The sequence below is a fragment of the Schistocerca cancellata genome, chromosome 1 (genome assembly GCF_023864275.1).
Source record: "Schistocerca cancellata isolate TAMUIC-IGC-003103 chromosome 1, iqSchCanc2.1, whole genome shotgun sequence".
Lineage (NCBI taxonomy): Eukaryota > Metazoa > Arthropoda > Insecta > Orthoptera > Acrididae > Schistocerca > Schistocerca cancellata.
Window position 1 is genome coordinate 94,462,176 of NC_064626.1, and position 18,247 is coordinate 94,480,422.

An 18,247-nucleotide genomic window follows, 5' to 3' on the forward strand; every position below is an offset into this window, starting at 1 on the left:
CGTCAGTGAAAAACTGGCCGGAAAAATATTCCAGGCCCCTTACGTTAGGCAACCCATCTTACATCATATGCACCTAGGTCAGATGACGTAAGTTGGGATGCCTACCTTCATCATCGGTTTTCCACTCCATTTGCTTGGGTGAGGTTTAAGAGTGATTGTACTTATTTATTTTCCGTGGTCACATCATGGTATCATGCAGATAAGACATTTCCGTCATAAAATCTGACCTTTGTCCATCTGCAAATAAATTTTGTTTCTTCTACTGCCATTATTATTATTATTATTATTATTATTATTATTAGAAGTAGTAGGAGCACACATTCCAGTATAGTTTCAAATTATCTTTTCATTGTATTACTATCATTTTATTTTGCGTATCTAAAAAGCTATGCAGCAACTATGGACACCAGGGCCGGCGCTAGCTCACCGCTCCTCGGGAACACGGCTGTGACATGTCGCTACATCGCTCGGTCCAGTAGTTGCCTGCGCAAAAGAGAAAATATCAGTGTCCGCAGAAAATGAGCATCGTTCGGACCGTTATAACAGTCTGTGCTGTACTGTTTTTGCTGCCTTTGTTGAAAACCACAAGAGTTCGCTCGTTAGCTTGCAAACTTAAAGCCACATAGCATACGCGCCGTAAAAACAAGAGACCTTTCGTAACTCAGGTTGTTGGCACCTATGACTGGTTCCAAATTACTCTTATTCGCACTGCTGCAAGTACGTCTTACCGGTAGTGGGAGATGTTTAACGACAAAGCAAATGCAGTGCCGAGATTTTTATAAACTTTATTTGCATTCACCACTGTCGGTTTTTAACTGGAGATTGCAGCCTCAAGAGCGCCTCTGAAACCAACTTAACCGTATCCTCTTTGTCAATCCAGGCTGCCTGTCATCTTGTACATCAGCTATGCTGTAACGCTGTCTCTGAAATTCTAACCACCCCTTTTATTCTATCTCTGAAATTACGATTATGATGCACACGTTTCCATTGGAGTTACGGTAGCAGTGGACCAAAAGATATCACTGCTGCAACTGATCCCTTGCTAGGACTATTACTAGGGCGTCCAGACTTTTTTTTGTAACAAATACTGTCATCAGACTCATCAAACTGTCAGTGAAGTCTGTCATAAGAGTCACAAGGTCTTGTTTTAAGAGCTATTATATGTCAACTGAACGAACCTCATTTTCGAGTTGTAACCTACAAAGGAAATCGGAAAACTGGTTTCACTTACAATAATGTTGTCAACAGGCTTGTTATTGAGACTCTCATCCTTTCCAGCATGTAAAGCACGTGTTGCGGTAATCGTCTGGTTGTTCGTTAGAAAAAAGTGATTATGTACGTATAAAAAATAACATTTTCGCGAGAAAATAAAACCCTGGGTGTGATAGATGTCACGTTGTTACTTGACATTGTCAGATGGAGAGACTGGTGATCTGTTATATTAAAATGTTTGGATAGAAATCCTAATTCAAGACTGCAAAATTCCCTTATTGATAACTAGTTTCAGCTCACGGACGAGCCGTCGTCGAACCTGAAACACGGAAAACGGCATATAAGACGAGAAAAATAGCAAAATACATTCATATTAAAGGTTTGTGTTATATGAGACATACCAATAAGAGTTGTTACTTAATTGAATGTCTATCACTAACCAAACATTAGATAACATCATAATCTGTCGAGTTGAATTTCTATTGTTGTCATGTACATACTGAAAAATGTTATGTAATAAAAATGAAGGCATATAAAAGTATATTTGGTAGGTGGTGTAAAGCTGTCGTTTACCTAAAGTAGCTCGTTATGGTTACATAATTTACAACGTTAGGCGTGTATCATATACATATTCAGTGCTCATATTGCCGCACTTGTTTTTTAACCCAAGGTTGTTGACATTGGTAAGAGTTACGTAGTCCATGTAAATAGGGCGTATTACTCGCAGTGCTAGCTACGAGAACAAGTACACACTTGTATTATGATTGTCGGACAACTGGTTGTTATATAGCGTCATTGCTACAGGAAAACACTGTCAGAGGGGGCTACTAACCAACGAATTTTATAAGATCATGACTGTGTAATAAAATGAAGAACTGGATGTAACAAACTTTCTACTAGATCTAGAAATTGTGAGAAACAAGGTATAATGTTCAGTTTTCACAATAGTAACCATGTATCGAAAATAACTTGTTGGTTAAGTAATACAAACCCAGGACATAGTAAAAGAGAAGGAGATTACTATGTGGCCACAACTGAAAGAAATACAGTATTTTACAATACAGGGAAGTATGTATAGTGCCAATGATCAAAAAATTATAAATCCACAATGTCGAATAATGAAGCGAAGTAATGCTGTAACCAGAGGTCGTGGTGCCAATTACAATCACTGAGTGGCTTTATTACAAACTAGTAAATAGACTAATAAAACCTTAGTGGTACAATTGAGCCATTACATGTGACACTAAGGACGGATACACAGATGTTGATTTTAGAATATGGTTGACTTCACGAACATATAATACAAAATAAACAAAAATAATGTTTGTTATTCATGAGTGAACTTGTATTCTGACGTCTATCGTATATGTTATTGTTCGATGATATATTCTGCAGTTACCGAGCGTGGTGGCGCAGTGGTTAGCACACTGGACTCGCATTCGGGAGGACGACCGTTTAACCGTGGTTCTAGGCGCTTCAGTCTGGAACCGCGTGACCGCTATGGTCGCAGGTTCGAATCCTGCCTCGGGCATGGATGTGTGTGATGTCCTTAGGTTAGTTAGGTTTAAGTAGTTCTAAGTTCTAGGGGACTGATGACCACAGATGTTAAGTCCCATAGTGCTCAGAGCCATTTGAACCATTTAAACCCGCGTCCGGCCATCCTTGACGTAAGTTTTCCGTTATTTCCCTAAATCGCTTCGAGCAAATGGCGGGATGGTTCCTTGAAAGGGCACGGTCGCCTTTCTTCCTCGTCCTTCCCTAATCCGATAGGTCCAATAACCTCGCTGTCTGGTCCCCTTCCCCCAAATCAACCAATCAACTAATTCTACAGCAGATGTCTAGGCATAAGGTACCACGGTTATATGCATGAAGTTCGATGTGTATAACTATTCCACTACAGGGTGAACTCAGACTTGTACTTAACCCGTTATTGGGGCCACCAGTACATTTACAACTCATATAGAATCAGTGATTACCACGAACGTCTACAAACTGTTCTTGTGAATAACTTACTCCAGGAGGAAGCCTTTGTTCACGTACTTTTTAATAACCTTGCCCGGTATTGTTTAACTGGGCTGTGTTGTCAGTGCGCGTCGACTGGCGCAGGACACATGAAAGGAGACGAGGAACTGCCAAGGAGAAAATGTAATGTACAGTTTCTACAGTAACACCTGACATTACTTTCAACAATACTATCAGCGATTATTATGTCATTGAAGTGGAAATAACTCGATCGTTCAGTGGATAAGTGTCAGACTACAAGTCCAGAGACCCGAGATTCGATCCTAGTAAGCATTTTTTTTTCGTCATTTATCGCTTCTTTTACTTCTGGCAATGATTTGTGGATTCGAAAAATGTCAAGTTGCACCATAGTTCGGAGTCAAAGTAAAACTGTAAGTCTCCCTTTAGGTCGGTCAGGAGGTCGTAGGAGGGCACCTCCTATAGAGCAAATCACTGTGGTGCTGAAACCAGTTTGAATGCATTAACAGGGGATTCTATATTGTAGTTTCTTCTATAGTTCCCAACAGTAATGTTATATTTGGAGACACTACGACGCACTACGGAGAGGAGTCAGTTTGGACACAGTGCATTGTGTTGCAGAAACTGCATACCACGACTCTGCCTTCTTCCAAGCTACATTGGTGAATATTTCTTTCGTCACGAAGCTTCAAATCGGTTTGGCACTGCACTGTATTGAGTCAGCGGCCGTGGATACGGGGACCTCGAGTCGCTCTGCTATGGCTAGTCGTAAAGTTTTGATTTTTACCTCGAAAAAGTAAGATAACGTAATTAATGTTTTGGTTGTATGCACGTACATCTTCATCTGAAGCAATATGTAGCAAGCCACCTGACGGTGTGCACATACACTCATGGTCATAAATTAAGGATAACTGCAGAATTTGGTGCCACACAACGTGGCACGACACAATACTGGCGCTAATAGCATAGGCAGATAGGGAACACACGCGACACAGATCTATAAGTCCACGGTATTGGTGATAAGTTAAGAAAACCGTCCAGAAGCACATGTGCTACAAAACGCCACTGTTTCCTGCACATGTACCCCGACATCAATTTGGGATATGATCACCATGCACACGTACACAGGCCGCACAATGGGTTGGCATACTCTGGATCAGGTGGTCGACCAGCTGCTGGGGTATAGCCTCCCATTCTTGCACCAGTGCCTGTCGCAGCTCCTGAAGTGTCCTAGGGGTGTGAAGACGTGGACCGAGAGCATCCCAGACGTGCTCGATCGGCTTTAGGTCTGAAGAACAGGCAGGCCACTCCATTCGCCTGATATCTTCTGTTTCAAGGTACTCCTCCACGATGGCAGCTCGGTGGGGCTAAGCGTTATTATCCATCAGGAGGAAGGTACGACACACTGCACCCCTGAAAAGGCGGACATACTGATGCAAAATGACGTCCCGATACACCTGATCTGTTACAGTTCCTCTGTCAAATTGATTGGCGACTCCATGGAGTGTTCTGTGCACCACGACCAGATAATTGATAAATTGGAAGGAGAAACAGCATTGGTCGTATTTTTTTTGTTTTATTATCCGCAAAATCGATTTACGGTCACTTAGTGACCATCCTCAGTACTACCAATTAAAATTGGTAGGCACTGGTATCAACCAACATCGAAATTTAATTCCCTGAAGAGTCTCATCTGTCTTACGGCCTGTATGGGGTCGGGCTTTGTCATGCTGTAGCAGTACTCATTGTTTACGCCTAACTGCTCGCCGAAGTTGATTTTTCAGCATGTCTTAATAGGAAGTACTGGCTTCTGTCACTGGTACATCTAATTAATGCACCAGAAATACTGCATTTGCATCCCAGAAGAGAATGAGCATGGTTTTTCCAGCAGACAGTTGAGTGCAGAATTTTTGTGGTTTGGGCGATGACTTGCGGCGCCATATCTTGCTTGACCTTGGCGTTTCTAGTTTGTGAAAGTGGACGCAAATCTCATCGCCTGTAACCGTTTCTCCCAGAAGTGCATCACCTTCAACATGGAAATGATGCAAAAGTTCTTCACTGGTACAGATGCGATCGTCTTTAGATTCGACAGGCAACTGACGTGACACCTATCTTGAAGGAGTGTACATTATGAACAGTATTCTGCACTGAGCCAATACTTGTCTTCAGACTTGCCGCGCGTTGTAGCCGAGCGGTCTTGGGCGTCTTGTCACGGTCCGCGCGACTTTCCCCGTCGGAGGTTCGAATCCTCCCTTGCGCATGGGCGTCTGTGTGTCGTCGTTCGCGTAAGTTAGTTTAAGTAGTGTGTAAGCTTAGGGACCGATGACCTCAGCAGTTTAGTCGCATAAGACCTTACCACAAATTTCCAAATTTCTTCAAACTTGTGGCTGTTTCGTTCAGAGTTACGCGTCTGTTCTTTTGTACAAGCTCCTCCACTAACCCACTGTTCTCGTCCGTCACTACGCAGTAGGCCTGCCTTGGTTCAAATGGCTCTGAGCACTATAGAACATCTGAGGTCATCAGTCCCCTAGAGCTTAGAACCACTTAAACCTAACTAACCTAAGGACATCACACACATCCATGCCCGAGGCTAGATTCGAACCTGCGACCATAGCGGTTGCGCGGTTCCAGACGAAAGCGCCTAGAACCGTTCGGCCACCTCGGCCGGCCTGCCGTGGTCTTGGGGTATCCTCCACACAAGTTGCACTTCGTACACCACTGGTGCAACCATAAATACGGATCACCGTATTTTGCTGTCATTCTGCAGTGCGCTTCGATTGGTTCGACACCTTTACTCCACAAAAAACGCATCACAGATCGCTGCTCAATTGCTATGGATGTTGATAGACATCCATCTTGTTGTGGAAGATGCTGCTTTCTCCTACGTTATAGCCTCACCCTGTCATCTGACGGTCACTTTCTGAACCTCGGAGAACGCTACTGCCACCAACGAAGTGCCTCACACAACTTACAGAAATTTAATGGATGTTTTAAGATTATCATTTGAGTCACTCAATTAAATTCGTAAGAGGTGTAACCTCCCAACAGTGTAACCTCCCAACAGATAAATAATATAATAACCTCCCAACAGTAAAAAATATATCATTGACATTCAGTGTAACCTTCCAACAGTAAAAAACACGTAACCTACGAACAGATAAATTTCGTAACCTTGGAATAATAACGTGATTAATCTCTCAATAAAATTGTGGCTCACTTATATAACCTTTCAATAATTAACTGACTGTGAATCTAAACTGGTAAGTTTGGACGTCAGCAGTGCTGCGTCATGGCGCTGAAAGTTCATACTAAATAAATTGAAAATTCTTACCTCAATAAAGTCGCCGGATAACGCATATATATCTGCTCATTTAAGAAATTGTTCTGGCACAGCCCAGTGCAATGCTGACCGATAGATTTGTGATGTATAAAAGAAACAACAGATTTTTCTTTACAATAATCGGGATGACCATGGATTGGAGACATTAGTAAATTCTTTAAATTGAGATGAATGATTGTCAAAAGTTAATTTTTATAAGAAAGATTATTATTAAGAGATTTTTTTAAAAACATTTACATGGGACTTGATGTTGCAATAGTACCGGGTGATCAAAAAGTCAGTATTAATTTGAAAACTGAATAAATCACGGAATAATGTAGATAGAGAGGTACAAATTGACACACATGCTTGTAATGACATGGGGTTTTATTAGAACCAAAAACATACCAAAGTTCAAAAAATGTCCGACAGATGGCGCCTCATCTGATCAGAATAGCATTAGCATAACAAAGTAAGACAAAGCAAAGATGGTGGTCTTCACAGGAAATGCTCAATACGTCCACCATCATTCCTCAACAATAGCTGTAGTCGAGGAATAATGTTGTGAACAGCACTGTATAGCATGTGCGGAGTTATGGTGAGGTATTGGCGTCGGATGTTGTCTTTCAGCATCCCTAGAGAAATCGGTCGATCACGATACACTTGCGACTTCAGGTAACCTTAAAGCCAATAATCGCACGGACTGAGGTCTGGGGACTTGGGAGGCCAAGCATGACGAAAGTGGCGGCTGAGCAAACGATCATCACCAAACGACACGCGCAAGAGATTCTATCATTCCAAGCATGTGCGTCAATTTTTACCTCTCTATCTACATTATTCCGTGGTTTATTAAGTTTTCAAATTTATACTGACTTTTTGATCACCCGGTACATATGCGCGAGGCTGCTTTTACCTTATAGTACAACGCTCAGGCACCGCCATCGCTCCCCACGATCGGCCCAGCCAACTTCATACACCAGACTGCTAGCTACTACTTACTCCTACTGCTACAGACACTGCTCTTACTGCATACAACACTGCTCTCTGGTGTGAGATTCTCTTACAGCTTACATATCGCAGGCAGCGGTTGAGCAATCCATGGAAATTACATCTGCTCGAGCGCACTAGCAACAAATTCCTTAGCTATGGACCTCTTACAAAGGACCCTTGGTCAGCTGTCCGTGATAATAGAGGCAGGCACACCTGGCACTGTTTGTTTGTGCGTGTAAATGTGTGTGTGTGGAGGGGGGGGGGGGAGACTCTTACAGCAAAGGGCACCAGAACGAAAATATCGTAGAAGGAATTTGGATAACTGGCATAAGGAGGACGAGCTGGTATTTACATAGAAATTAGGTTACGGACGGCGCGTCGTAAAGTTTGTAGAATGTGTAGCCGCCTTGACGGGCGGCGCGCTTCCTTCCCGTGGCTGGAAAGCGGCCGGCGTGGAAAGGTTGGCGGAGACGGGCGTCTGCAGCCGCTCGCCCTGACAAAGGTCAGCCCGGCCGGCGGCGGAAGCGGCACCGGCGCTAGTGGAGGTGGAGCTATCCGGCGGGACCTTCTCCGCGCAGAACAGAACGGAACAGCGCGGCGCTACAAGTATGCCACGGCCTCCGGCGCGCGGATACACGGAGTAATCTGCAGGTCTTCCTACCAAAGAGGCTGCGGCCATCCGACGAGCAGATTCTTCCGAGGAACACGGCTCCCTGCTGCCAGGGAAACAGCTTCTACACTACTGGCCATTAAAATTGATACACCAAGAAGAAATGCAGATGATAAACGGATAGTCATTGGACAAGTATATTGTACTAGAACTGACATGTGATTACATTTTCACGCAGTTTGGGTGCATAGATCCTGAGAAATCAGTACACAGAACAACCACTTCTGGCTGTAATAACGGCCTTGATACGGCTGGGCATTGAGTCAAACAGAGCTTGGATGACGTGTACAGGTACAGCTGCCCATGCAGCTTCAACACGATACCACAGAGTAGTGACTGGCGTATTGTGACGAGCCGGTTGATCGGCCACCATTGACCAGACGTTTTCAGTTGGTGTGAGATCTGGAGAATGTGCTGGCCAGGGCATCAGTCGAACATTTTCTGTATACAGAAAGGCCCGTACAGGACCTGAAACATGCGGTCATGCATTATCCTGCTGAAATGTTGGGTTTCGCAGGGATCGAATGAAGGGTAGAGCCACGGGTCGTAACATATCTGAAATGTAACGTCCACTGTCAAAGTGCCGTCAATGCGAACAAGAGGTGACCGAGACGTGTAACCAATGGCACCCCATACCATCACGCCGGGTGATACGCCAGTATGGCGATGACGAATACACGCTTCCAATGTGCGTTCACCGCGATGTCGCCAAACACAGATGTGACCATCATGATGCTGTAAACAGAACCTGGATTCATCTGAAAAAAATGACGTTTTGCTATTCGTGCACCCAGGTTCGTCGTTGAGTACACCATCGCAGGCGCTCCTGTCTGTGATGCAGCGTCAAGGGTAACCGCAGCCACGGCCTCCGAGCTGATAGTCCATGCTGCTGCAAACGTCGTCGAACTATTCGTGCAGACGGTTGTTGTCTTGCAAACGTCCCCATCTTTTGACTCAGGGATCGAGACGTGGCTGCACGATCCGTTACAGCCATGCGGATAAGGTGCCTGTCATCTCGACTGCTAGTGATACGAGGCCGTTGGGATCCAGCACGGCGTTCCGTCTTACCCTCCTTAACCCACCGATTCTATATTCTGCTAACAGTCATTGGATCTCGGCCAACGCGAGCAGCAATGTCGCGATACGATAAACGGCAATCGCGATAGGCTACAATCCGACCTTTATCAAAGTCGGAAACGTGATTGCACGCATTTCTCCTCGTTACACGAGGCATCACAACAACGTTTCACCAGGCAACGCCGGTCAACTGTTGTTTGTGAATGAGAAATCGCTTGGAAACTTTCCTCATGTCAGCAGATTGTAGGTGTCGCCACCGGCGCCAACCTTGTGTGAATGCTCTGAAACGCATATTCTTCCTGTCGGTTAAATTTCGCGTCTGTAGCACGTCATCTTCGTGGTGTAGTAATTTTAATGGCCAGTAGTGAAATTTACGGGGCACACTTGTAGCAGTAAAACCCGCAGCCGAAGCCAGGTCACTTAAGAATACAAATTCGACTGTACCCGCTCTAAATCTTGGCGATTTTCATTGTCATATGGTCGTCGAAGGTAAGGACGGTTCTCACTGTGGCTTATGTGTCCAACAGAGCATACACACCTCGTATCTGTAATTCTGTGGGCGCGGCAGCTGTTTGATGAGAAGTTTCAGTACGGATGCACAACCAATGTCCGAACCCCTGCGGGGATCAGAAATCTGCATGTATGGGGGTCAAAGGGCGGGGGTCGTTCCGGCATGGCGAGCGGGAAGTTCGAGATTTGGCTGTGACGTAATGCATGTCGACATGGCTGAGACGGTTAAGACAGAGCATGCAGGTTGGAGTCCCGGACCGGCACAGATTTACAGCTTTCCCCCGTTACATTGCTACAGCGCCCTGTGTGGTTGGAAGTCGTTATTTCTTTCCCATCCCCTTTCCATTCCTTTGTTCCCAGTTACACACTGCCAGCATCGTCGCAAACAAAATTTCATATAAGTCACATACATAGGAGGTATGTCTCTCGCTACAGCGTTAAATAACAATTTCGATATGTTAACTACATTTGGAATGCAGCATTGTTTGGCCTAAAATGCACCAAACATAAACTGGCCAGCGATCACAGTTTTCAGTGCCAACTTTTTGAAATATGCGTAAACGGCCTTGCCGCAATGCAAACACGGTTGCTGTCGCATCACCGAAGTTAAGCGCTGTTGGGCTTGGCTAGCAGTTGCATGGGTCACCGTCTGGGTCTGCCGACTGCTGTTGGCAAGTGGTGTGCGTTCAGCCCTTGTGAGGCAACCTGAGGAGCTACTTGATCGAGAAGTAGCGGCACTGGCAACGAACTGTGACAACGGCTGTAAACGTAGTGTGCTGATCACATGCCCCTCCGTATCCGCATCTGGTGGCGCCAAAGATCTGAGGACGACACGGCGGCCTGTCGGTGCTGTTGGGCCTTCAAGGCCTGGTCGGACGGTTTTGTTTTTAAAAATGTGCTGTGCTTTACTTATTTACCAAGTATAGCAAGTATACCAATAACTATGGGCAATAGCGAAAAGAAAACTACTTCATTATGAAGCTGCGATACGACACTTACGATCTTTTTTTACCGAACACTTTCCTCAAAATTTTATGAAAAGATTGCACAGCAGACAACAAGCACGAATCCCAAAACAGTTGTTTTTAATTTAAAAGTAAAAGCTTTGCGTACGAATGTAGCATAGCTTCATAAAACTATTTTTTTAGGTATATCACATGGCTTATTTCCTTTCCGCGTACAGTTTCGTGGCGCAAACGGTACTCCGTGTTGCGCCGGGTGATATGACAGAGAACTGTACCGCTGTTGTATCGCTATTATCCCATTGTGAACTAGTCTCCAGAGCCGCATCATCAAAAGAAATTCATATCGAACGTCGAGTTTCGGCGCAGCGCTTACGCCATCTTCAGGTCCACTATAAAGATGGAGTAAGTGTTGCGCCAAAAGTAGTCAGCTGAAATAAATTTCTTTGATGATACGGCTCTGGTGGTTAGTTTTTTATTTATATCACGAGCCACTGTTCCCCGTTCGCGAGAACGATGGACTTCCACAAAATGTAGATTGCTTCTGCATAGCACCACGAGTCACGTTCTTATCATATCGCATATCACCTAGCCTCAGTCAGAACTCTGCCTATGAGGTGCTGTTTGTGGTGAGAGACACGGTTGCGACTACAACGTCGTTGGATGGTGAGTGTTTACACGTCGTGTATGTGGTGAAATATCGTGACTAATAAATATTTATGCCAGACCCGGCTCCAACTTAGTTTTCCGGCTTTTTGAGAGCAGTCGCCTTAACCAGCAGGTTATCTCAGTACGCTCCAGGCGTGACGAACTTCCGTTGTCACTGATGTTTCAGCCTATGATTTCCGTACGCTACTTCCAGAGGTCGTCACAGCACCAGCGAGAAAACCGCAGCATCACGAATGATGTTTTAATTTATTGCTTTTTTACTACCAGCTATATCTGAAACGTATTTTGCACTCAGTGTCGAAATATGCCACTGGACGGTCTTGCAAAATTCTATCATTGTACAACACGTAGTTCAGAAGATGTAGTTTCATAAACATTGATATGCGTGAAAAACCAGCTTTTCTCGAAACGGAATGCAAGTTACCCAGGCTATACTCACCCCTCACCCAGTGTTTGACAATGAGAGCACTTAGCGACATATACACTGAATACACCTCAAACTTATATCACTGAATGACATATAGTCTACATCAAAAAGTGGATTTTTTCAGAAAGAAATGTTGTGGCTCTTATTATCTCATTAGCCTGCGGGTGAATAATCCGATACTGATGAGTCCCACATATTGCAATTTATTCCTAAAATTCAACTTAACTGTAATAGATATAGACGTTCTATCTAGAGTGGCATATGACAATTTATGCTAGACCGACATTCGAAGCCTGATTTCCCGCTTATCGCGAGCTGTCCCCTTACCAATTAGGCTTTCCGAGCATGCTTTCCAGATCGATCCAAACTTCCATATGTCACACACAGGTCTTTTTCTTCTCATATATCATTAATTCATTAATCCACAATCGCACATCTCGTGATTCCTTTGCGGGTCTTGGAATGAAGACAGGGAGGAGTCACAGACTATCGTTGTCATTTTCGTCACAGTCCTGTCGTCGCCTTATATATACGAGGGATGGAACTTTAATAGTGGCAAATATCTATTTACAACTTACACAAAGCAGATACATCTTTCAAAGTTCTCCTGTACTTGAGAGTAGTCACCGGCATTGTCTATAACCCATTGCCAGCAATGTGGAAGTCGTAGGATACATTTAGCAGCGCCAGATGTGTTGATATACGGCGGAGTGGAGCGGTCTACTGCCTGACGAATCTCTGTAACAGTTCTGAAACGAATGCCATAAAGTGGTTCCTTCATCTCAGGAATCAAGCCCCATCGATCGACCAAATCAGTTGCAAGTTGGTGCCACACTAGACCGGGCATTGTCCTACACCAATGATGGGCGGATCCTACGGAAAGTGTCGCCGCTTCTTTTTTTTAAGCTATTCTGTTTTGGAACACAGCCTGCAATCCACCAAAGTCCCAGGACTTAAACCCTTGTGATTTCAACCCGGTTTCTAAGGTGAAGGAAGCACTTCTTCGTATTCGTTACAGAGATTTGGGAAATAGACCGCTCCTCTCGAACTACCAACACAACTGGCGCTGCTAATGCTATCTTATATGAGTACCACATCACTGACAACTGGTTACACACAATTACGGTGACTACTCTGAAGAACAGTAAAACTTTGAAACATGTATCTATTTTGTATAAGCTGTAAATAAACATTTGCCACTATTAAAGTTCCAACCCTGGTATTAACGTTTGATGACGAATTACGATATGGGTCAGTGTGGGGAGCGTGCTCGGATAGCCTAAGTCGTAAGGCGACAGCTCAGGATAAGCGGGAAATCCGGTTTCGAGTCCTAGTGCGGCACAAATTTTCATAGTTGCTTCAGCTAGTACATCAGTACCTATTACAGCTAAGCTGAATTTCAGGAATAAATTTCAATATTTGAAAGTGTATTTCGTTATCAAATATAAAATCGAACACAACTAGGATTTTGGGCTTTCAAACATAAAGGTTTTGTATGCTGAACGTCAATTACCACATTCGTAAAATAATAAAATGTTTGAAGCTATTTTATACGCGGGAGTTCGATTCTTTAAAGATTCGGAGTGAGGGAGGAAGAATGTACTTGAGTCTGTCTGTGTTATGCAGTATTGCAATTTTTGCATTTATAATGATTTCAAGTACAATGAAGTGGTACCATTATACGGTATACATTCAAGTTATTAGTGGTGAAAACTGTGGTATATTACGTCCGACTTTGTAAAAATCAGAAGAAACAACAGGGTAGGCTGACATAGTATCTACATCCTTAATCGCTCGTGAGCAGATTGAAGTACATGTTTTATTTAGTAATGTGGAACATAACATTCATATTTTCCATCACTGACCACTTGAATCTACACCGTCCAAAGGGACAAATTGACTGTGCTTGAAAATAGCATCAGCGTTGAAACTACAGTAACACTTAATAAAACATAGAACAGTTTTAGACGTCTTTTTCTGAAACCCAGAACAAGGCACCTTACCAGGCACGAGTTGGTATTCCTTAGTCTCTACAGTAAGTCCACGGAGGAATTATCGGAATGGGACTGAAATTAGTAAATGTGAAATAATGGAATAGACATAAAAATGATTTCATTTTTAGAAAAATTGCATCATTTATTCAACAGAAAGAGCTTCTCAAATGGAGTAAGTTATTGACACTTTGATCCACTTCTGGGCCTTGTGCAAGCAGTTTGAGGACCCCTCCCATAATGCTCCAAACGTTCTCAATTGGGGAGAGGTCTGGCGACCTTGTTGGCCCTGCAGGGTTTGGCAAGCATGAAAACAAGCAGTAGAAACTCTCGCAGTTTTCAGGCGGGCATGCCTTCGTCCTGAAATCTCATTGACTGGATTAGAATTGTCTTCGGCAATGAGTCCCGCTTCGAACTGAGCCCCTACGACCAGCGAAGACGTCTCTGACTGTCGCCCAACATACGACCCCACAGCCAGGAGCGATGGTCTGGGGTGCCATATCATTTCATTGCAGGACCCCCTTTGGTTGTTACCTGCGGCACGCTTACAACACAGCGGTACGTTGACGATATTCTACGCCCCGTTTTGTTGCCTTTCATGGCAAGCCATCCTGGGATTACATTCCAGCAAGATAATTCCCGCCCGCACAAGGCGAGAATTTCTACTGCTTGTCTGTGTGCTTGTCAAACGCTACGTTGGACAACAAGGTCGCGGAATCTCTCCCCAGTTGAGAATGTTTGGAGCATTACGGTGTGGGGCCCAACACCAGCTCCGGATTTTGACGCTCGTTGGGAGCATTATGGGCTGGGCCCAAATCAGCTCCGGATTTTGACGCTCCAAAGTGCCAGTTGGTCAGAATGGCACGAGGTCCCTCAGGAGTACATCCAACAATTGTATCAATCAATGCCAAGCCGAATAACTGTTTGCAAAAGGACCAGAGTTGGACCAACATGCTATTCACTTGTTCAATTCGGGAAGCTCTTTCTCTTGAACAAATGATCCATTTTTTCTGAAATTGTAATCTTTTGTTTGTCTGTACACATCTACCGATTTCCATCCTATTCGCATAATTCCTTCGTGGTGCATCTTGTGTGTGTGTGTGTGTGTGTGTGTGTGTGTGTGTGTGTGTGTGTGTGGGTGGGTGGGTGTGTGGGTGTGTGTCTTAGAGTGTGTATTAAAAGATCAGTGATTGGTCGCACGACTAGACACGATGATAATTATTGCCAATATGTCTTCAGCTCATTGGCTTGACTGTACTCATCAAGCAGAATACTGCCCCTAAATCGCGGTGACAGTCTGCCTTTCCATTCCAACAAATGCGTGTTGATATGCACCCCAGTCCGGATAGAATGATTGTGTGATTGGACTGAAGAGTTCCTAGATAACAGAACGCAGCATGTCATTCTCAATGGAGAGAAAGTCTTCCGAAGTAAGAGTGATTTCAAGTGTGCCGCAGGGGAGTGTCTTAGGTCCGTTGCTATTCACAATATACATAATTGACCTTGTGGATGACATCGGAAGTTCACTGAGGCTTTTTGCGGATGATGCTGTGGTATATCGAGAGGTTGTAACGATGGAAAATTGTACTGAAATGCAGGAGGATCTGTAGCGAATTGACGCATGGTGCAGGGAATGGCAATTGAATCTCAATGTAGACAAGTGTAATGTGCTGCGAATACATAGAAAGAAAGATCCTTTATCATTTAACTACAATATAGCAGGTCAACAACTGGAAGCATTTAATTCCATAAATTATCTAGGAGTAGGCATTAGGAGTGATTTAAAATGGAATGATCATATAATGTTGATCGTCGGTAAAGCAGATGCCAGACTAAGATTCATTGGAAGAATCCTAAGGAAATGCATTCCGAAAACAAAGGAAGTAGGTTACAGTACACTTGTTCGCCCACTGCTTGAATACTGCTCATCGGTGTGGGATCCGTACCAGATAGGGTTGATAGAAGAGATAGAGAAGATCCAACGGAGAGCAGCGAGCTTCGTTACAGGATCATTTAGTAATCGCGAAAGCGGTACGGAGATGACAGATAAACTCCAATGGAAGACTCTGCAGGAGAGACTCTCAGTAGCTCGGTTCGGACTTTTGTTGAAGTTTCGAGAACATACCTTCACCGGGGAGTCAAGCAGTATATTGCTCCCTCCTACGTATATCTCGCGAAGAGACCATGAGGATAAAATCGAGAGATTAGAGCCCACACAGAGGCATACCGACAATCCCTCTTTCTACGAACAATACGAGACTGGAATAGAAGGGAGAACCGATAGAGGTACTCAAGGTACCCTCCGCCACACACTGTCAGGTGCCTTGCGGAGTATGGATGTAGATGTAAATGAATGGATGGGAATATATCTGCATTTTCTTTCCTAATTCTCACATGTTAAAGTATTCTACTTCCTCATCCGCAGTATTATTTAATTCACTGTTTTTAACACACAGTTGTTGTCACTATTTCTACGTGTCAGTAGAAAGTAGTAAGTAGTAGCAGCAGCACGTGAATAACCTTAATTCGTTTCTGACGACTCAGTTCTCACGAAACCGCTAAAAGCTAAGTAAGATAGGAACAAGTCTGCCTATTAATTAGCGCAGATAACGTTGTTGAGATTGCATCTGTCATGAAAGTAAAATGAGCTCTAGCCCTCTACCACAGACCCGTCTTCGCTTTCTCTCCTTCCGCTTCTGTGAACAGTGAGGCGTACAATCTTGTGCGACAGCTGTGCGTCCTCTTCTTATTCCTAACTGGCAGGAATGGATCGTTGTACCTGTGTAAGTGGGTTACCCACTTTTTCCTTTCACAACCCACCCTCCACTATGGTAAGGTCCTTATGGGACAATACGACTGCTATGTCATGTGAATGGCTGATTCTATAGACAGTCAACCGTATCGGAATCGTACGTCACACATCATGAAATGCATGATTTCAGTAAGTACAGAAAGAGTTCTCTGCTTACTGAAATCATGTATTACATACAGGCACACAGACTGTCATGGCAGTACAGGCAGCGATGCGACATAGAATCCCATTGATCACTACACCTTTCTTTCTATACTCACATGACTAGATCAACTACTATTTGGATTTGTGACCAACGGTGCAGCCGGTGTAGTACAACTGGTGTGCGCAGTCGATGTCCAGGATAAGCTATCGCAGATGGAGGAATGACTCCCCATATTGTCATGAATGCTGCGGTTCTGTTTATTTATTTGCAAAGTTATCGAGAGTCTTAATTGGTTGCGACATAACCAACAACACAAGATGTCCTCGATGTGTTGTGTCTACAATTTTTCTGAGTCGTCTTCTGACTAGTTCGATGTGGCCCGCCCGCGGGTCTCTCTCTCGTGCCAACCTCTTCATCTCACAAGGAGACGGCACGACCGTAGGGTCGGCGATTTGCCCGAAATTTTGTGTGGTGAAAGAGGACCCCTAACACCTCACGTGGTTAAAGTATTAGGATGCACTACCCGGAAAATCCCGGGTAAAATCGATTCAAAGTTTCTTAGGTGGCTTATGACTATACAATGTTAGTCCATTGCCGAGCCGCCGTCCGGAGTAGATGGTTAGGGCTCGGACTCTTGCGCCAGATGTCTCGGGTTCGATTCCTCCTCTCGCACTTTGTTTCTTCTGTTTCATTTTCTTTTGTTATTCCAACAATTATTCAAAAAGTTTCTCAAACCTACATTCTTTTTAAAACATTATTTTAGCTCAAGAACGTGAAGTTTTTCATTCACTGAAAAATCTACTTGCTCGTTGTTCTATTTGGTTTTTATGGGGTTTAAAGGGACTTTGTAAGGGTCCCCTTGGGATTGGTCATCTGCGCATAGGACTGCGTGCGAGCCGTGAGAAGTAATGGCAGTTTGTTTTTCGATTTCGTCGTGAACAAACGTGTCTGTTTCAAATTTCAACGTGTTATTCCGACCCGAGGTTAAACATGTCGACTGAAGAAGTTGCTGGCTCGTCTGGAATAGGAGAAGAAATTCCTGAAGAAGCCATTCATAGTGATCTGTCAAAATAACGATTCTAGGACGCAGTGGTGTATTATGAAAAGCTGTTGATGGAAAATAATTTAATTGCATCGACATCTTCGGAAGAAATCTCCCGCGATGCTATCCTCTTGTTTATAATTATTATATGTATAAAAATTGAATGTTTCCCAATCGACTTTATTATTCTGATTAAAAACCAATGTTCCTCCGATTATACTTTACAACGAGAAACGGAAAACCCACCGCCATGAATTGTGTTGTTGGACAAAAAGAAAATAACTTTTATTCAATAATGTAACTAATTTGATAAAAATAATGTAGGTTTGAGAAACTTTTTGAATAATTGGTGGAATAACAAAAGAAAATGAAACAGAAGAAACAAAGTGCCAGAGGAGGAACCGAACCCGAGACATCTGGCGTAAGAGTCCGAGCCCTAAC